This window comes from Watersipora subatra, unplaced genomic scaffold (assembly GCF_963576615.1).
Source record: "Watersipora subatra unplaced genomic scaffold, tzWatSuba1.1 SCAFFOLD_130, whole genome shotgun sequence".
NCBI classification, from domain to species: Eukaryota; Metazoa; Bryozoa; class Gymnolaemata; order Cheilostomatida; family Watersiporidae; genus Watersipora; species Watersipora subatra.
In genome coordinates, this window is record NW_027045335.1 from 32716 (window position 1) to 55847 (window position 23132).

Here is a 23132-nt window from a genome sequence, read left to right on the forward strand (position 1 = left end):
TGTTTGCAAAATATGCTAAAAATAATTGATTCCTTTTTCACCAGTAAAGCTTGAGCCTATATCCCTTGTTAGCACATTTTTGATATGAAAAGCTGACGCCACTCTATTTAATTGCTTACAATAGCAAGCCCAAAACGTTCTTATTAATCTGAGAGTCCTAATCATTGAACTGATAGGATTGAATTAGGGCTTTTAAAGCTGGTTCATACTGTGTCCCAGTCTGAGAGGTAGCCATCGCTGCAATTAGTTGTTGATTATGGGCTGTAGACTAATGGTACTGCTGTGTCAATGTAAATATGATATGAAACATTGCAGCTGTCAAAATTGCTCCAAACAGGCCATATACCAAACAACAGACTATACATTGTGTACCACTTCAGTAATGCTGACTGATTGTCATGAGTTGATGGAACTACATTTCCCTTTATGAGGTTTGCTTTTACAAAGCTACTATTTCATCTGTTCATTAACTGCATTATATAATGACAACACTATGCCACATGCGTTATATGTTGTACAAGCTGATTGTAACAAACTGTTTTTTGCAGGTAACTTAAAGCAAGCAAACCATATTTAAGCCGAAACTGTGACAATGGATTGCATTTAAACGAAATAAATAAACACTATTGAGTTAATCTTAACAAAATATGCAAACTTGGCCTGCTTGCCAACTTTACCAAAAAATGAAATTTCTATACCTAACAACTTACCTGCAGTCTTCCCATGGACAAATCAGGATGTTATTCTCATCATAGAAGCCAGTCAGACATACAAGGCAATGCACATGTTTGCAGGGAAGTTGACGAGGATTTGGTAGAGCTACTCCTTGTCTCAAACAGAAACCACATTCCACGAAAGGTGGCACAATCTCTTCCATGTTAGCCATGACAAAAACTGCAACTATGATTTGATATTATATATCACAAAATACACTTACATGGTCTAACAGTTGGTAAACACTTGGGTGGTGTGAGTTCATTAATTAAACATCATGTGATTACACCATAGCAATTAGCCAGTAAAAACCAGGTTTTGTGTTACATCAAAATAATTTCAGAAAGGTTAATCAGAACACCGTAGGACTTTGACAGCAAACAGTTGGCTGTGCTAACGGAATTGATTAATTTTTTACCAAAATTCCATCTATCAAGCCAGATTTTTTATTAATGTAACTTTTGTGAGAGTTTTTTTATACTGAAACTTTCACTTTTGATTTACTTTTTATACTGTAGGTTTGGTTTTTGTTTTCTGGTTAGTATACTTACATATAATACTGAGGTCACTGAGTCGAACCACAAGAGGGTCGTTGTTGGTCCTACAAAATAATTTCAATTGCAATTAACATGATGAGAAATCTCATATTCCATTAGTTACAATACATCTTATGGCCTTAGCAAATATCAATTGCTCCTAATGATATAAGCTGCATAAAAAAGAATGTCAAGCATCATGTTGCCAAGAAGATTTGTAAGGCAGAATGCAGAAAATGCAGCTCGACTTGTTTAACAATTAGGAAGCAAGTAGCAAAGTTAGTTATATCATATATAGTAATAATTTACTACTTTTAGAAATGCAAAATAGTAACTTTCATAAATAAAATAAAATTATTTAACAGATAAAATAGTACAACTTGTATTTTCCTGTCTTCTATCAACACTCTGTTAGATTAACTAATGAGTAATAAAACGGATAATTATTATTATGTACAAATATAATAAATATTTAATTCGAATCTAAAATCTCTCTATTTTGCAACGTTTTAAGAATTCAAAACCTGAACAAGTTTAAGAAGGAACAAAGACAGTAATTTAAATGAAAAACATTGCAAAAATAAGACACTAAACAAAACAAAGTTTGCTTTCTACCTTCCTCCACAATTTCTAAAACATTCATTTCAGATATTAACCCTTTCGGGGTTTGATTTTTTTCTAAAACAAGACCCAAAATGCTAATTTATTTGCGAAAATATGCAATTTTCAATACCTATTTGCACTACTTTGGCTGCAGGTATTTCAATAATTTTTTTAGTTTTACTGTCTTTAAACATAGAAGATAAACATCATGCTGTATTGGAGCTGCTAAGTATGCCTTGGTAGAGTATCTGAGTGCTGCAATAGAAGCAGAATACCGCATTTTGGAAAAAAACGATTGTTGCAAAATTATAATCGTTTTTTGTCTTGTATATACTTGTACTATATTTCATGACTTTGGCTGCAAGTATTTCAATGATATTTGTTAGTTTTACTAGCTGTAAAAACATACAAAAAAACCATCCAGCTGTGTTGAAGTAGCTGAATATACTTTGGTAGGTTATCTGAATGCTATCATTGTGTCAAATAATCACTAATTTGTAACTCACAACAAATGAATACTGCAGAATTATAATTGTTTTATCCAGTTTATTCAAATTTCAAACAACATTGTCAAAAAACTGTTATAATACAAACAGTACAACATTGTTATAAACTGTTATAGTACAAAACAAATACAAACATGTATATCATCTAACATCATGTTCACATATAAAAAAATATCAAAGCGTCATAAAACGTCTTCTATTTGTTGCCGTAATAATTTTGGTAATAGTAAAAATAATTTCAACGTGGAGACAAACGTGGTTCCCATGCAACTAGTTGTAAAAACATCGAGGCAAGTGAAGGAAGTCCTACCTCAATAAAAAACATCAACTACGCAAATGATCTCCCGTTATTGTTTGCAAATATAATAATAAAACAAACTTTTGAAGATGATTCGTAATAAATTACAGCAAGTATAACTCAAAGCTTTCTGTAGAACACTACAACAACAACGATCGCCATCATAAACGGCTTATATATGCCTTATGAATCGATAAAACAAACGCGGTAGACGTTCTAGAGGAATTGACACATGTGTCGCCTTGACAACGCATTAACTATACGCACGGGGAATTATGTGTCGTTCAAACCTTAGAGGGGTCAAAACGGTCTTCCAATTGATTTACAAAAAATTTCAGCAACTAATAGCGTTGAAGAAAACATTAAAAGCGCCTTGTTATTTCCAAACTGGTTAAGACCTTCTTATCGAATTTCGATGAAATATGCCAAAAGTTTTTAACATATGCCAAAATATAAAAGCTTTCATCACCCAGCGCTTCAACTATATAGAGTGCTTTCGCAGGTGTGCGCCTCATCTACCTTAATATTGTGACCTAAAGCTTTCATTCATTTTTTTTCATTTAACTGGCATCACAGCTATATCTTCATTTTTTCCTAATGCTATACTTCTATTAATTGATGAAATGGAACACACACGCACGCACACGCGCACATCTATGCATTTACAAAGGTTAGCATACAGTAGGCAGTTAAACTGTATCGATAGTACCTTCATCAACCTTAGACGTATTGAAGTTCTGTTATTCCTATCATTTCTTTGTGGGTAAAAATAGAAATATTTGTTTTATTTCAAATAGGCCAACTATTAGCTTAAAGAAATAGTTTTTAATTTAAATTTATGGATAAAACTTTAACTTCCTTTATATAAAAATATTTCTTTTATTGTTGTTTTTATTATTATGTAACACTTCAATCTAAACACAGTATATAAACACTATGTTGAAAATAATATGAAAATATTAGTTTCAACATAGAGAAGTTTCAGAGTATGATCCGAATATCATAATCACTAAATAATTCCTACGCGTACATTTGAGGCAGTATGAATGTACAATTCCCAGGAGAGTCTTTATATGACATTCAAACCAGTGAGCTTAAACACGCTACATTGCAGCAATATTGGTGATGAAATAAACTACTATTAGCCAGTTCAAACCATCTCAAAGCCATACGCTCATTTATCTGTGTTACTCTAATTAAATACTAGCACTGAAAAGGTTAAGATATAGCTTATCATTGTTAATGGTTGCTGACCACTAGGTTAGCCGAATGATCTTTAAATGCTTTCCATAATTATTTAATAATAAGTATTTTCAGACTAGAGCTGCGGTATATGATACGTGTAAAGGTAAGAAATCTCCTCACTCACCAGTCAGAGTGTACTAGTGTTAACTTCCTCCTTGTGTGCGACGGAACATACATATGAAATGAAACTGCTCACACAATGCATTCCTAGCCTACAATGCTTAGCCTCAGAGACCTGAGATGATTAGCATAATCAATGATGTTAGCGAACATAAATCAAACTGTGCATACCTTTGGTTCTGTATGGCAGTGTGCTAGGCAGTATAATTATAATGCTTTGATCATAAAGTGGTCTGCGTCTACCTTTTATTAGTTCATCAAAATTACCTTGTTTCAGTATGGTTGTTAGGCTTGAATAGCCTAGTAATGCAGTCAATTTATTAACAATCAGATCTACATGTATAATAATATTGTCACCTAATCTCACTAGTGAATAGATTACTCTCTAATACATTGACTACTACAATGACAATGAGCTAGCGATTGATAATTCTCTACGCCATTCACTAAGATGGAAAGGAGTAAAAGGTCAAGTAGGGGGCACACCAGGAACTGCTTTATATTTTTCTAACGTCAAAAATTCTGTGTTTTTTCAATGGTGTACAGCCCCCTAGGATAGCCGACAAATCTCATATGGGGGGGTTTAATGCTGGCGTTCTGTTGGGATGAATCCGAACACTGCACCTGAACAAACTAAAATGCAGAATAAAGCCCCTTGTAAATTTAGAGATATTATGAACTATAGTGGTTATTTTACTTATCTGTTGAACTCATTTTGTTGTCAAATAAATATAGTATCTCGATATTGTCACCATTAGGATCAGTCAGTTGCCATTCACAAGCATTCGTGATATTAACAGTCACAATTGTAAAATAGCCAAAATTCTGTTTTATATTTAGATTTTGAGTATGAAAACTACACTGCACAGCTTTGCCTGCTGTCCCTTCTTATTGGCCACAAAAAACAATGTGACAACAATGAAATATTTTGTCATTTTATATTAGGGGTGGCAAAAATATTAATCAAAAGCTAAGAAAAAAAGGACGTTGTTTGGGTGATTTTGGGTAAATTGTATTCAACTTTCAGCATATACTACAACCTTTACTAATTTCAAAAATATTAAAAGTAGGTATTTTGAAGTGTTTTATTTTGCATGGATTTATTATTTTGGTTAGGTATTACCCTTACCTGGTAGAAATTCAATGTTTGCTATTGTGAACCGTGGAGTCTACTGACTGAATAAGCTAATGAAATTATAACAGCGAGTCGTGTTTTCCAAAACCTAAAAGGCAACGCCACTGCCCTGCGAGAATTGTGTTAGCTCCGAAACCCAGGCCAGCACATCCCTAACAGAACTCGATCATTAAACCCCGCCCATATGAGAGCCGTCGGATATTCCTTTGGGGTGTGTATAATTGGTTTTATTTTTATAGATGTAGACCGCATTTATATGATACCCTATATTTATTATTATCTATAACACTACTTTGCTGGAAGTTGGTGGCACAATTTTTATCCAGCACAAACTTGTGTCTGTGTAGCTAGTTATTGCAAAATTGCATAAATTGGAAGATTTAAAATAATATTTGTATCAGTTTGCCTCGTATTTTTTTTATCTCGAATTGGTACAAATAAATAAACTTTTTTTGATAATGTATATTGTACTTTTATTTAATCATGACTTCGTATGAAAAAGGTACTTTTTACAACTTGAGCCGAATTTATAATTTATGGTTATTCTATAGAAAAAATGATATGTTTTACTTTATTATACACTAGCATTAGGCCTAGTAATTAAGTGTTTCATCGCCTAAATATTAAAATAATTATGAGCTGCAGTAGAAGGACAAAACTACCAGTCATTGCTCAGCATCATCACTGATTAGACTTTACAATTACAAACTAAGGAAGATAACAGCTCTTTATCTCTTTAGAATATTTAGAAATTGATAAGAGCTTAGCATCAAATGTTTTAATATTTTGAATCTTTTGCTGTTTAAAAATAAAGATTTGATTAGCTTCAATCAAGTAGAGCGTGAGATCAACCCTCTACTAGTAGCCTGCTGTTTATCAGTTGTCTAGTTACTAGTGGCCTGCAGTTCTTAAAAAATATTTTATGCGCTTGTATTTAGTTGGAGCAGGGGAAAGTTTTTACTCAAGTTGTGGTTCTCCTAGATAAACTATCGCTATCTACTTCCACCAAAGCAAGCATCCATGACAAACTCGTTGTGTTTACGTAACAAAATGTTTTACTGAATTATGAATATTTTTGCTGACGCAGAAGAAGATGCATTATCGAAAATGCTAACCATATCAAAATGGAGAATATTGAACTTTAATTTTGTTAGAACTTTAATGGTTAATCTAAGCTAATCATTGTTTTAATATATTTCATGTCAACAATTCAATGTGGCAAACGGTAAGAATATGATGTGAACTATGTATTTTAACATGACTTTTTTATTTTCTTTATAACATAGGTTTGTTTATTCTAGATTAGTCACACTTAATTTGCTAGCTCTTAACAAAGCTGAACAAGTAGCTATGGGTGATTCTATACAATATTTTATAGCCTGATCTGTTGATTGAAGTTATTTAAGATTAAATTTGGTATTATTTTCACAATTTGGGTTTGAAAATCAGCCAAACATTAGCAAGACAAAGTTTTAAAAAATCAAAAATCGTGAAACTGCTCAAATATTTAAGTGTGCTCAGCTTTGGGCCACAAAATTGTTTTTAACTGGTTTTCTTATCTAAGGTTATTGTGAGAACAGAGGGAGGGTTGTAAGGACATTTGCGTAGGAGCCATTTTGTGTTCAACAAAGTTTCAAACAGTTACATTTTTGCTAAATTAGATAAACAATCCAATGGTTTGATCACAAAAATTATAAGTAATCCTTATCAAGTGTTTGCCATGAGACCTTTTGGGAGTGCTACGAGCACTTATACATGTAGGTTGGTGAAGCCAAATTAAGCTTCAATATGATAGAGCGACTTTTTTTTCGTAGTAAGCAATTTTTTTCACCAGCAAAAGCTACTTGCAGGAGAGATTGACCAATGGATTTCACTCAAAACGTGATATATTTTCAGTGAACTATTTTGATGGTTTTCAGCAGCTATAAGAAAACTAAAATTGTAAGTTATGTATGTTTGTAAATCATTAATAGTATCAGTTTCAGTATTTAAATTTGTTAAAGTTATATTTTATATAATCTTTTTCATGCTTCAAATCTAAAGCCTACTTTAAATTAGTTGTTGTGGCAAAATTGGTACTAAAAGCAGCTTATAAATAACATTTTATGAATCAGATTATACAAGAGAACTCTCACACAATAGTGAAAAGCATTAATGAAATCATATTCAGTATTTAAATTTGTTAAAGTTATATTTTATCTAATCTATTTGATGCCTGAAATCTAAAGCCTACTTTAATTATTTCGTTGTGGCAAAAGTGATGATAAAAGCAGCTTAAAAATGTTAGCTTTACAAATAACGTTTTATTAACCAGATTATACAAGAAAACTCTCACACAATAGTGAAAATACAGAAAATTTAGCAGAGAATGCTGTTAATTTATACAACCAATAAAATATCACTATCCAACCATAATAGGCCTAATGGTCATTTGGTAAGGACAAAATAATACCAATTAACGTTTGTGTTTTAAACTTGGTCCCTGCAAATGTCCATGTTTAAAACTTAGCAGTGACCATCAAGTTACAACATTAACTACTCTATCGATTTCATTAATATCAAACATTTATCTTGCAGTTGTGTCAATGTAGGTTTATGTAACTGGTCAAATCTGGTTTTGTGCTGTTTTGCAGGTGTTCACCTCTACATACCTTAATCCTGAGGATTTAAGCTTACATTCACTTTTTCCTCATTCAATTGATGCTGCAGCTATATCTTTGTTCTTGCTTAATGATATACTTCTAATAATTGATAAAATCAAACACACACACATGCACACACACACGCACATGCACATGCACACACGCACACAGACACACCCACACATTTAGGAAGGTTACCATACAGTATGCATTTGAGTTGTATTGTGATTTCCTTTATCAACCTTATACGTATTTCAGGTCTGTTCTTCCTATCATTTGTTTTTATGGAAAAATAAAATCATGCAATTTGTTTGATATAATATTAATTTAAACAGCTAGTGTTTACATAATGTATAATTTAGGCATGACAATTTAAATTTATGTTATATAAAATGTTTCCTTCAGTGCTATTTGTATTTATCTGTAATGATCTAATCTAAACACAGTGTTCTATTATGAAATCATTAGTTTCAACAGGGAGTAGTTTCAAAACTATGGTGCAAATGTCATAATCTGTATGTTCCTATGTGGATGTTAGAAGTAGTAGGTGTGTACGTTGCACAGAAACATATTTATATAAAGTTCATACAAGTGATCTTAAACATGCTACATTACAGCCATATTGGTGGTGAATACAAACTACTACCAACCAACTCAACTACTCCCAAAGCTATACACTCATTCAGTTAAGTTACTTGAATAAAGTACAAGTACTGAAAAGGTTTGTGCACAGCTTATCATTGCTAATTGTGGTCAAAAACCAGGTTAGTCAAATGACCTTTAAGTGCTTCTTCATATTAAATAGTACTTAATTTCTAAATAAAGCTGCTGCATTTGATTGAAATAAGAATATTCTTCACTTACTCGTCACAGTTTACTAGTGTTAGCTTCCTCCTTGGGTGTGACAGAACATACATATGAAATGAAACTGCTCACACAATACATTCCTAGCCTACAATGCTTAGCCTAAGAGACCGGAGATGATTAGCATAATCAATGAAGTTAGCGGACATGAAGCAAACTGTGCATACCTATCGTCCTGTATGGCATTGCACTAGGCAGTAGAATAATAAAGCTTTGTATGTAAATTGGCCTGCGTCTACCTTTTATGAGTGCATCAAAATTGCTTTGTTTTATTATGTTTGTTAGGCTTAAATAGCCTAGTATTACAGTCAGTGTAGTTACTATCAATTCTATAATAATATATTTGCTTATACTTTCTAGCTAATATAATATATTGGTAATATTATTACTAGCTGCCACATTGACTACTACAATGACTATGAGCCACCGCTTGATATTTCAATACCCTGTTCACTGAGATGGGAAGGAGGAAAAGGTCAAGCAGGATAAAACAGCAATTACTTTATATTTTTAAATTCACAGATTATGTGTTTTATTGTTATATACTTAGATTGTAACTGTATGATACCCTTAGTATTGTTTTCTATGAAACTAATTTGGCACCCACTTCCAGCAAACTATATTTGGTGGAAGTGGGTGGCACCTTTTTCATCTAACAAAACAATGTGTCTGTGTTGCTAGTTATGGCGAAATAGCATAAAAATTGAAGGCTTAAAAATATTGATATCAGTTTGCCTCATACTGTTTCATTTCCAATCAGTACTCATAATATAAATAGCTTTTGATAGAGTGTATTGTGTTTTTATTTAATCATGCTTTCATATGACAAAACTATTTTTTAAAATAGCCAAGCTTATAATTAAGCCAATTTAGAATTCACTTGGCTCACGTAAATTCTAAACTTGAGACAAATTTAGAATTTACTGTTATTCTATAAAATTATGATATATTTAATAACCTCATTAAATACTCACATTAAGCCTAATAATTAAGTAAGTATTTTATCGCTTAAATATTAAAATGATTGAGCTGTAGTAAATGGACAGAACTCCCAATCATTGTTCTGTCTCATCCCTGATCAGACTTGACAATTACAAACTAAGGAAGACAACAGCCCTTTATTGCTTTAGAATATTTACAAATTGATGAGTACTTGGAATCAATTTTTTTAATATTTTGAATCTTCTGCTTAAAAAGAAACAGACTTTATTTGTTCCACTCTAGTAGAACATGAAGTCCTTATTAGTTGCTATTTGTTTATCAGTTGCCTAGTTACTAGTTGCCCGCACTTCTCGAGAAACTTTTTATGTGCTTGTATTTAGTTGTAGCAAGCGACAGATTTTACTCAAGTTGTTGTTCTACTAGACAAACTATCGTTATCTACTTTCACCAAAGCAAGCAGCCGTGACCAACTCTTTTTGTTTACGTAACAAAATATTTTACTGAATTATGAATATTTGTTGCTGACACAGTAGCAGATGAATTATTGAGAACGCAAACCATTTTGAAATGGAAAATATTAAACTTCAATTTGGTTAGAACTTTATTGGTTGGTCTATGCTCATCATTGCTTTAACATATTTCATGTCAACAATTCAATGTGGCAGGCAAAAAGAATATGATGTAAACTATTTTGACATGGCTTTTTTATTTGTATTTATAACATAGGTTTGTTTATCCTAGATTAGTCACACTTAATTTGCTAGCTCTTAACAAAGCTGAACAAATATCTATGGGTGATTATATACAATATGTTATAGCTTGATCAGCTGATTGAAGTTATTTAAGGCTAACTTTAGTATTATTCTTCTAAAATTTCCGTTTGAAAATCAGCCAAATATTAGCAAGAGAAAGTTTCAAAGAATAAAAAACATGAAACTGCTTAGATATTCAGGTGTGCTCATCTTTGGGCCACAAGATTGTTTTTAACTGATTGTCAGTATCTAAGGTTATTGTGAGAACAGAGGGAGTGTTTTAAATACATTTGAGTATGAGGCATTTTGTGTTCAACAAATTTTTAAGCAGTTATAATTATGCTAAATTAGATGGATACTCCATTGGTTTGATTACCGAAAAATTAGTAAGTAATCCTTATCAATTATTATCAAAGCTAGGATATCACAAGCATAACAATAATATTTTGGTTTGTTATTTGTGAAGCGGCTTACTGTCACAAAACAGTTCAAAATGGAAGTGTAGAAACTATGATACAACATCGGTTTTGGTTCTAAAATCAAATATTATACCTACTAGAAGTTCCACTGTCATACAGCCCACGACCAAAGTGATAATTGAAAAAAAGAAAGGGTACTGTTGGTTGTTGAAAAAGTAGTTCTCAGCAGGAATTGACCGAGTACAGTGTAAATGAGACTTGTTTGAGTTGATATAAAGTAAATTTGAGGGAGCACGACTCTAAAAAAGTGTAACTAATAATTTATTTTGGATGTAAAGTTGGTTTGAAACCAGATATACGAGTAATTGGTTAATTATTAATATTGTAATATCTATTATAAGTATACAGTATATGTTAAAGGTCGTGCAGTCTAGTCTCCTCTCTTTTGCGTCGTAAGATTTGGTCATTGATAGCTAATCGAGTGATGCGCTCCCTAGCGAAGTTGTTAACAAGTAAGTCATTGATGTTTCGAACTCGAGAGAGAGCAACACACGATATTCCAGCGGTCATTCCGTTCTGAGCAATGAGTAACTGAGCAATAGTTACTCATTGCTCTATTGACAGTGTGCAATTGCACCTTTATTTATAAGTTTGAATTTAAAGTTGGTTTGAACAACATATCACAGCTCACATGTACTGAATGTAAGGAAAAACATTTTATTACATACAATGCTCAAATACAACTACATGTATGTCATATGTGTCAACAAGTTAGACCTGACGCTAATGTAACATCCAACGTAACGCAATCCAATAGAACTAATATTCTAGCATTAACTGTCAATAGAGCAATGAGTAACTATTGCTCAGTTACTCATTGCTCAGAACGAAATGACCGCTGGAATATCGTTTGTTGCTCTCTCTCAAGTTCGAAACATCAATGACTTAATTGTTAACAACCTTGCTAGGGAGCGCATCACTCGATAATTTAATTAAATTAATCCAATGTAACGCATAATGTAACATCCAACTTTATATGTTATTCAAATCAACTTTACATCCAAAATAAATTATTAGTTGCACTTTTTTAGAGTTGTGCTCCCTCAAATTTATTTTATATCAACTCAAACAAGTCTCATTTAATGCAACTGGGCAATGTTCTGAGCAATGAGTAACTGTTCTATAAGTGTAAGAGAAGATAACAATTCAACAGATGAACCTGGGTCCATATTGTTGGCTGCACTGAATTTATTAACAGCGTCAGGTCTAACTTGTTGACACGTATGACATAGTTGTATTTGAGCATTGTATGTAATAAAATATTTTTTCATTATATTCAGTACATGTGAGCTGTGATATGTTGTTCTCAAGTCTGCCTAAAAAGTTGTTACGCAGTTCTTGAAAAGCAGGACAATCTAAAGATTGAAAATGAGGAATGTGATGAAGGGGGGCATTATTGGGAGGAGCAATATTGTTTTGTGCAATATTTTCATTGCCAATGAGGTCCATAAAATCATGATCGTCATCTGGAAACAAAGGGGCTGTCAAGTCGATATCATTTACATCACCTACAACATCTACTAAGGAATTATCTGAATCAGATGAGTTGTTGGTATTAATTTGAGTAGCGTGTTGTTGAACATTAGCATTTGATGTAGATGGTTGCTGTGAGGACCTATTTATCCTCCTATTTATCCTATTTATCCTCCTATTGCGCTGTAATAATTGAGAGACACGTGGACGGCCACTGCGTCGGCCATGACGTGGTGTTCTGGGAAGTTGTATGTCTATGGTAGTTGTCAAGTTGTTTTGAAATTAAATTCAAAGTCAATTATGCAAAACAAAAGGTTGTAAAAAAATCACACCTAATCCTCTACTATCCCAAAGATATACTCTACAAACCGATTTTACTGAAAAGCGCCACAAAACGTTTAAAAAACTTGGTTTAATACAACAACAAATCACACCTAATCTACTACTATCTCAAACCTGTTTCACAACACTAAAAAATATTAACTAAAGCTGTAGGCCTAAACTACTGTAATTTAACAATAAGTAACCTAACAATAACGTAATTTAATAATTAATTTAATAATGTTAATGGAATTTCTAGTTTAATAATGTAACTTAACAACAATTAGCAATAAGGAAATATGTTTATTATACATGTAACTCTAAAATGCAAAATTAGAAGTAAAATGGCAAGCTACTGTGTACTATACACATTTTGAAAGTTGGTTGTGTTGAATGTAGAATGGTACTGATAGCGATCTTTAACAGAAAGCAAGTATGAGCTTTGACGCGTCTGCAAGTTTTCTGCAAACTGCAGCAAAATGAAAGCTGTTATAAAAGTGTTATAAAGCTGTAGGCCTAATCTACTGTATTGTATGTAATTTAATAACAACAATAAGGAAATATGTTTATTATAACTCTGAAATGCAAAATTAAAAGTAAAATGACAAGCAACTGTGTACTATACACAGTTTGAAAGTTGGTTGCGTTGAATTTAGAATGGTTTTGATAGCGATCTTTAACAGAATGCAAGTATGAGCGTTCACACTTCTGAAAGTTTTCTGCAAACTGCAGCAAAATAAAAAAAATGTTATCGTCATAAACGGGCGTTGCAGTTTGGCCCTAGCTGGTACGTAAGTTGTAAAGAATTTTGGCTAACATTTTAAATAATGAAACCTTCGGTGTTTGGACAAAAAACATAGGCTGATAAACGGTGTACCACAATTTTGTACCTGTAAATCGGTCTACGGCTCAAACGGTCTACGTTTATTACAAAAACCTTCGAATAAATTCGATTACAAGTAAACAACACCATAGACTGGTGAAATGAGCACGGTTTTCTCGTGAAATACGCACTACTAAATAGTTCTACAATCGGTCGCGCGGCTTTATTGGCGTTTCAATTTTTGGTCTTAACTTTTATTAAACCGAGCTTTTCAAGCTTTTTGTGGCAATTTTCGTTCAAATTAATCTGTCTATTTGTGTATAATCCGATCAGATGGGTAAGTTTTAAGATATTATCAAAGGTATACAAAGACTTGGTAACATATTTAAATAGGTTTAAATGTGTTTTGTATTGTTATTATACTTTAACGACTTTACATTCCGATGCTTAAATTTGTTGATGAAATTTCTTGACGAGGGTTCGTCTCATTGTTGATGAATAATTTTTGTAAGTTGTGTGCACATGCATTTATCATAAAAACTCCCACACTTCCGCTCCGCTCGTGTGGTCGTGGGATTATACTAAACAAAATTGTTTGCCATATTTAATATGATTTTTAGTAACTGGAGGCTATACAAAACAACCCATAATTTTGAATAACGCCCTGAAGTTTGTTGATATTCTTACATAACTTATTTAGGCACTTTGCTAAAGTTGCCGCTGTGTGATTGAAAGTTCCAACACCAAAATTCTGCTGAATAATAAAAATCATAATAACATTTATATCTCTTGAGGAAATGGTGAACCAACTTATTCTTCTTTTTCATGAAATCATTCTGCGATTGCTGGAATGTGAATTATGGTGTGAATGTGGAATTATTAATGTGAATTGTGGTCTACCATATTTGTAGACAACTTTTATCAGTGAAAACACTGATCTTCCCTAATTAACTTTACAAATGACATCGTTGTTTCCAAATTTGTTTAGCTAACCTGAACCATTCCTTAAAAAAAATCCCAAAATAATGCCTAAAATAAAGACTACATAACACCAAAAATACTATTCATTAAGGCGTAGTAAACGAGAAAAAAGGTTGTTTTTTACAAATATGGCGGCGTTTGCGCAGACGAGCACATATGCACTCAAATTGTTGATGTCGAAAATATAAAGGTACCGTTCATTAGTAGATTAGTGTGCAAAAGAATTACAAACATTTTTTGCCATTAATCTAGTAAAAATCTGTGACATTTTTATAAATCCTTTGATCATGAGATGACCTTTTGAGCCAAAACCTAATGATTCCATAACTATTAAAAGCTCATGTTTGTTAGTTTTCTATGGGCGCTAAGAAATTTTTCTGATTACAAATCTTGCTTTTTAAAGAAAACATGTTTCTCAATCTATAAAGGCTTGCTTAACAGGTTGTTTATTTATTTTTTCAAATAAAGGTGTTTTCGCATGGTATCCCAGCACTTGCTTGAGAGTTTATCAAAAATTAAAATCAAAGTAAACGATTAGCAATATTTGCGTTTGATACCAGTTGCTGTGCATTTTAAGTAAGCCCCTTTATTTATTCAGGTGTGTGAGGGGGTGCTGTCCTCAGATTTATGGGTTCGGCGTGAAACAAGACGTTCACTCTAAGCATTAAGCGATATATTATATTTGAGTCAGATACAGTGCCTACGTAGCAATCACTTGTAAAATAACTGCTGATATATAACTAAAAACCGTTCTTATATACAAAACCTGTGACAGCATGGTTGACGTCAAAGTATAAACATTGCCAAACACAACTTGGTATATGTGACGCACAACATTAGACAAAGTATACATTGTATGTTTTTAGACACCGATGGCACAACTAAAATTCACAAAAGAATATATCATTAACCCTTTCGGGGGTCCGATTTTTTTTCTAAAACAATACCCAAAATGCTAGTTTATTTGCAAAAATATGCAATTTTCAATACCTATTTGCACTACTTTAGCTGCAGGTATTTCAATAATTTTTTGTAGTTTTACTGTCTATAAACATAGAAGATAAACATCATGCTGTGTTGGAGCTGCTAAGTATGCTTTGGTAGAGTATCTGAGTGCTGCAATAGAAGCAGAATATCCCATTTTCAAAAAAACGAATGTTGCAAAATTATAATCATTTTTTGTCCGGTATATACTTGTACTATATTTGATGACTTTGGCTGCGAGTATTTCAATGATATTTGTTAGTTTTACGAACTGTAAACATACAAAAGAACCATCCAGCTGTGTTGAAGTAGCTGCATATACTTTGGTAGGTTATCTGAATGCTATCATTGTATCAAATAATCACTAATTTCCAACTCACATTAAATGAATACTACGGAATTATAATTGTTTTATTTGGTTTATTCAAATTTCAAACACCACTGTTAAAAAACTGTTATAATACAAACAATACAACATTGTTATAAATTGTTATAATACAAAACAAATACAAACATGTGTATCATCGAACATCATGTTCACATATAAAGAAATATCGAAACGTCATAAAATATCTTCTATTTGTTGCTGTAATAATTTTGGTAATAGTAAAAATAATTTCAACGTGGAGACAAACGTGGTTCCAATGCAACTAGTTGTAAAAACATCGAGGTAAGTGAAGGAAGTCCTACCTCAATAAAAAACATCAACTACGCAAATGATCTCCCGTTATTGCTTACAATTATAATAATAAAACAAACTTTTGAAGACGATTCGCAATAAGTTACAGCGAGTATAACTCAAAGCTTTCTGTAGATCACTACAACAACAACCATCTCCATCATAAACGGCTTATATATGCCTTAAAATTCACAAAACCTGATGGCCTGACAAAGCAAGTAGGATTCAAATCAATTGACTGCGTTACAAAGTACCGGTCTTGACATCATGTTATGGCCAGGTTTGTTGTTGGCAGTGTGCCAAACAAACCAGCGGAAAGTGGAAGTTCAGCTCATACTAAACATTTTTTTCGTAAGTAGTAATAATATTGGTAACTTAGGACATACACATATCATTTTTATAAAACATAGCTGGCAAAAGCTTTAGAATCATTTTTTGCCAGTTAACCTGATTTGGAGATGCAGAGTTGGAGCTTTGTACTTCATTGGCCCAGCCCAGGTACTAGTGACCCTGATTTTTAACCTAGCAACGTGTCTTCTAGTGCTTGGCAATCCTCCAATTTTACTAAAATAAAGCGAAAACAGTTTGGAGCCCATGTGCGCAAGGCTATGATTGTGGCAAACAATTTTTCCTTACATTGGTATATTATAATGTTAGGGCGGAATGTGGGGCTGTCAATTACTTGAAATAAGAAAGGAGTGAGAATTAATAATATTTATAATAATAAAATAATAATATTAAAATTATTAGAAATGAACTGACCCACCCTTCAGTAAAACACATATTATATACTGATGTAAGAACTCGCTTGCATCAAATGTTTATTCGTTTATTAACTTATTCTTAACTCTTAAGACAGTTAATGTTATTGTTTTTAACTGAATAAATATTCAAAAGAGCGAGTTTTACATGATTAAATATATTATGAAAATCAAGGGAAATGAAAGTATACAGGAAATATATACCAGTTTTGTAGTTAGCCCACGGCGAGTTGGTCACTCATCTTTCATGTGCGCAACTGCCATGACAAGCATTGATTTTTTTGTTTTGATGCAGTCAGCTGCAAAATCTCATTTCTAGTTAGCATGCATTGAAGAGAGAGAAGAAACAAGAGAAAAAAAAGCATTCGTAAGAAGTCTGACCTCTCTAAGCACCGGAAGGCGTAGACAGAGTCACTCACTACATACTATCAAGGAAGGGGAGTATCGGTAGATTGTTGTATCAAAAAATGGGCCATTATAGGGGAAGGCCGGGTAAGTTGTGTCATGGGGTAAGTTGTGTCAAGACATTTTTCACATCAAACAGCTATTTGAATAAATTGTCTTCTCGATCAGTTCAAAACAGGAAGTGGTCACCATCGTTCTCTACTTGCTTTAACTCTCACTAAATTGGTAAGTGAGCTATCACATCATTTTTTTAATTTGTCTGAAAAGTAAATTCTGGGCTCTAAGTTGAACCAAAATGTTTTTTTCTAACTGTTGAAGACAAAGCAATTATTATACATCAGTTATATTACAATTACAATACAATTATATTACACATCAGTTTGTTGTTCATTCTCTAATTCTTCCATAATGAAGAATCTTGTTATAACCCTTTCTTTTATAATTCATCTTGAATTTGTCACTCAGCCCTGTTTGGGGTAAGTTGTGCCGGCTAGACTGGGTAAGTTGTGCCGTGGCATAACTTACTCCAGTGCTTTTTAACATTATTTTAGGGTTTTAAACATTATACTACTGCTTTAGACATTATACTTTTTTTTTGTTTTTGCAGCTTAACAAGAGTTTTTACATCAAAGGAACAATTTCAGCAAGGCGCTAACCTTGTTAATGAGCTCAATATGAGCATCAAAGATGCTGCTGAACAATGTGGAATGAATCAGATGACGTTAGCATGGTATCTAAAGATAAAAAGAGCTGCTTACAAGTATGACAGAACGGCTGCAGCTCATTGTGTTTTTACAGAGGAGCGAGAAGCTAAACTTGCTAAGCACATTACTGTGCTGGCTAATTGCTTTCATGGGTTAACTCCAAGCAAATGTCAGAAAATTCCAACCTCACCAAGCTGGCTTAGGAATTAGATGGTGGTTTGTGATTGGCTAAGTGGATTCATCAAAAAGAAAAGCTTTCGATTCACCAACCGGAAGCCACCTCAAATTTCCTGCCAGACAGCATTCGACAAGCCATTGAACATTTTTTTAAAAGCTTGTCAGATCTCATGGCCAGGCACAGCTTTGCAGCTTATGCAACTTATAATTTAGATGAAACATGAGTTACAATTGTACAAAAACGTGGTAAAGATGTAGCAGAGCTGGGCGTAAAGCAAGTGGGCTCCACAACTTCACAAAAAATTGGAGAATTACTGACTCTCTGTAGTGAGGTCAATGCAGCAAAAAATCATTTTCCTCCCTTCTACATTTTCCACCGTGATTTTTTCTGAAGGAGTATTTTTGTAAATAATGCTGCACCAAGAGCTAAGGGGTTGGCATCTAAATCGGACTCAATGAACACCAATATGTTTGCTCAAGACTATCCTTTTTTTTATTCAGAATACTCTGTTTGTTCAGAATGTTCTGTTGAAAACCCTGTTTTGTTGATCGGGGATAACCACAGCTCACATTGCTCATATCCCATTGTAGCTCCAGCTCCATTTGAACTAGCTAATTGCTAGTTCAAACAATCTGTAATTCATCTGCTTACTCTACCACTATATTTTTTGCACAAGACCCAACCTTAAGACAGATGCGTATTCGGTGTGCTAGAAACATACTGGCACAGATCATTGGATAAGTGGACAAGGAGCAATCCAGGCAAAAGTATTTATTTACATATTTATACATTATAGTTATGATATTGCCGGTTTATCTGCTAGGCAGTTTACATGGAGCCTGACCCTAAAAATATTTTTTAAAGATTTTGGTGTACTCGAATCTTTCCTTTGGAACTTACAATTTTCAAAGGACATGAATTTGTTGCAGCGATGGTAACTGATCAGCCTCTACCAGTAGCTGAAAGCCATGATCAAGATAGTATAGCTGTTGCTAGCAACTTTACTGAGACTAAAGATGAGATTGTTGGACACCTCAAGTTTCCATGCAGCATGATGCACCAGTACTCTAGAATAGTTATGCTATCACTCCAGAGCAGGTACTGCCTCTGCCAAAAGCTGGTCTGGGAAAACCATCAAACAGAAGAAAGGTCAAGTTTACAATCTTTACTGACACCCCTGTGAAAAATCGCTTACAAAAAGAATATGAAGATTAGGAGAAAAAAAAGAAATTAAACCTAATCAAAAGAAACAACGGAGAGAGAAAAAAACAAATTATTGATTCCAGCACAGATAAAGAGGATGATATTGGGGAGCCTCTGGCAGAGTGAGATTATGGAAGTGGAGGAGACATGGAGAAGATAATGAGACAAAAGGATAACTATGATGATATAGAATCGGATTCTTATGTATTGGTCAAGTACAAAACAGAGAGACAATATTTAAAGTATTACATGGGCAAAGTAGAGCTAAAAGAGGGTGATGTCTTACATGTTATGTTCATGAGCTAAGTCAAAGAAGTGAGTTCGTGTCTATCTTCCTGTTTCCCAAATGAAGAAGACAAAGATAAAGTAGCAGTTAGGGGCATTATATTTATTTTGGAACAGCCAAACACCACGGGTGGCACAAACAGATAATGTAGCAAAATGGTATTTGAGGTAGATCTAAGTGGGTTGGTCATCGAATAAACTTAGATGTCATTATGATTATCTATAACCTGCTATCATCGTAGCAATGCTCAGACAATTGCTAATCCAGTCATGTTGTACTTTTGTTAAAAATTATATTATAATATGAACTACCAAATAAAGTGCTTTAAAGATAAATTAATGCAAAAAAATTAAATATTTATATGTGGCACAACTTACTCCATTTATAAATTATAGATGACACATCTTACCACGCTAACGGAGTAAGATGTGCCACTTGAGGCTGTTCACAAAAACATTAACTATAAAATATTTTATCCTTGAAAATACTCGGTATTAATTGGTTTGTTAAATGTATGTGTTTAAACATGTAGATTTCTACACATTTAGCTCCTAAAGCTAATATGCTAACCACCAAAATTGTTTGAATTTTGGGACAACTTACCCCGCCCTCCCCTAAAAGGGCACAGGCCTCTGGCGTCATTCTTATAGCTTAAGACAAAACGCCACTGTTGGGTCAATTCAAACGTCAATCGTAATGTCAGACAAATAGGGACAACTACCGTAATACAGCGCGAGCGACGCAAAATAACCGGCGGCTGCGCATTGCGCTATGAACTATTCAAAGCAAGATGACAACTCTCAGTTTCAATTAATAAATGAAAACTTCCACAATATGGTATAACAGCAGGTAATGGAGTACAGAAGTTTAAATACTTAATACCTTGTAACCATGTTGTAATATCTTTTATCTTGTATTTTGTTCATGTAACCTGTGTCTTGGCTTATATTATATGCCTTTATTTCTACCTTTTTATCCACTTGTCATGTTCCCGCTGCCTGCCCTGTCTATGTGAACCTTGCAACAATTGTCATAAAGTCTAGTAATAAAAACGTTTTACATGCTAAAACCTTTCTACATACAAATGGCAAATCATGATTTAACTAAGGCTTTGCTAAAATTGCTGCAAACACATTAAAGCTATGAGAGTGTGCTGACCTCACACTTTTGGGTTCAGCGTGAAGTTTCAGGCAAATAAGACTTTCAATTTGAACTTCAAGAAATATATTATATTTGAGTATTGTACAAAATGCATATAGTAATTAATAAATAACCATTATTAAAATACCGACTCTCTATAGCTAAGGGTGGTTTTATATAAAAACTATGATGGCATGACTGATGTCAAAACATACACATTGCCAAACATAACCTGGTATATATTTGACACACAACATTTGCTGGAAATATACAATATTTGTTGTAGATACAAAATGCGCATAACAGACAGCTGTATCATAACATTGGTTTTGGGAATAAACCTTGAAGACAGGCACAAGATAAGACTGTTTATTTTAGACAGAGATCATAGCAATGCATGTCAGCAATGAATACCAATATAAATAAATCTCGTAAACATCATAAAACTTGTGTGAATGAGTGGTTTTCCTAGAAATGATATTGGAGCCTCACTTAAACAATATAATATTTTTTAAATAAATGCTTAGTGACCTCAATTGCTAAGACTGACATAATTAGGTCAAAACTGATGATTTGTTGAAAATAAACTGTTTACAAATAAAATACTTCTGATCAATTGTAAAACTTGTTAGAAATATATATGTAATGCTACCAAAGAAAGAAAACCAACCGTACAAGGTTATGTTAAAATGCATTATGTGTACTCTTCATTGTTAATGATAAAATATATTTTAATAACATATAAAGCTTCACTGCATGTTTTAACTCATTGTGCCCCAACATTGACATTATTGAGAAACAAAATATATTTCCCTTTGCCGCCATCGTTGATTCCTTTTTTGATATACCAATGAAAAATATTTTTATTTAAAAATCTATACTTTTGAAATAATATTATACTTATAGTTATCATGCATTGCATGTTATTAAAAATATATTTTGCAATGTAGTTGTACCTGATGACAAACAATCAAAATTGTAAGTGCTGCTCAGTTGCTAAAAATAACCACTGACGTAAAAATACAGAAATGTCCGGTTGTCTATGCGGAATAACATTGAAAAAATAGTTTGTGAACAAATCATCGATGAATTATGATGCTTTACTAGCTTATTCAAATTGAACAAGGCAGGGAAAGTTGTAGTATAGACCAAATCCAACAATATATTCAAGGAAAATGAAAGTATACAGGAAAATCTTGATATTAAAGGAAAATTTTCAGAAAAATTAAGAAAAATATGTTACCACAATGATAGCCCTGTACGTCCAGGCTTCAAACTAGTTCTACTTTTCTTTAGTAAAATTGTAGCACTGCCAATAACTAGCCAGACATGTTGCCAATCAGAAACTAATAATAGTCATCAGTGATATGGTCATAGTTGTAACAAGTTGTTTCAAGTTGTAACATATTGAGTCTCTATTCTGTCAGTCTCATTCCAATTATTGTCGCCATATTTGCTTTAATGTTTGATCTCAGCTTTTTGACTGAGATGAAGTGTCGTCAAATTTATTTTTTGAAACATCCTAGCCATCGGACTACCTGTAACATCAGAAGTAATCAAAAATATGTGAAAAATACTGATACTTTCTGATAAAATCTATAAAATTGTGTTTAAAGTCATCTGTGAGGATTTGACGCTATTTCTACACCAAACTCTCTATGCTAAAAATGTTATGAAACCAGCAGTACATGTAAGTCAACAAATTCTGATGACTTGAAACTAACAAATACAGATGACTGTCATATATGGATGATGGATCAAATATGTAGAAATACAATATGTAGAGCTTTTCTAAATCTTCCCTTCATTGGCTCTAATAACATATTCAGTTATTGAATCAGCAATATGAAATTGGATTTATTATATACAACAATAAAATAATTGTTTCCTAAATGTGTTAGATGATAGGAAACTTGAAGTCTTAGAAAATAATAGAAACAGAAATGAAAAAAGTAAATACTGTTACTGATGACAATAGTAGAAGAATGTCACCTGCATTCCACCTATTTTGTCAAAACATATCAAAAATATATCAGCTTATTTCATTGTAAGTAAAAATTTTTTTATAACTGTTTTTATAAAGATACATCATCTCGTAAAGTTTTTAACGGTAATCATATTTGAAAAATTGTTCTTATATCATTAAAACATTTATGGTGACGGTCAAAAGTTCGTCAAATCAAATTATGTGATCAATTGATAAGATGAAAAATCTGATCATAAGCAATAAATCTTATGAAATGCTAATTTTCTTGATGAATCAGCCAATCACAATAAGCAAATGGTAAAGGAAGACAAATCTTCATTATAAGAACATTTAAAACTCTTTAATGTATAGCAAATCATATATCTTCTACT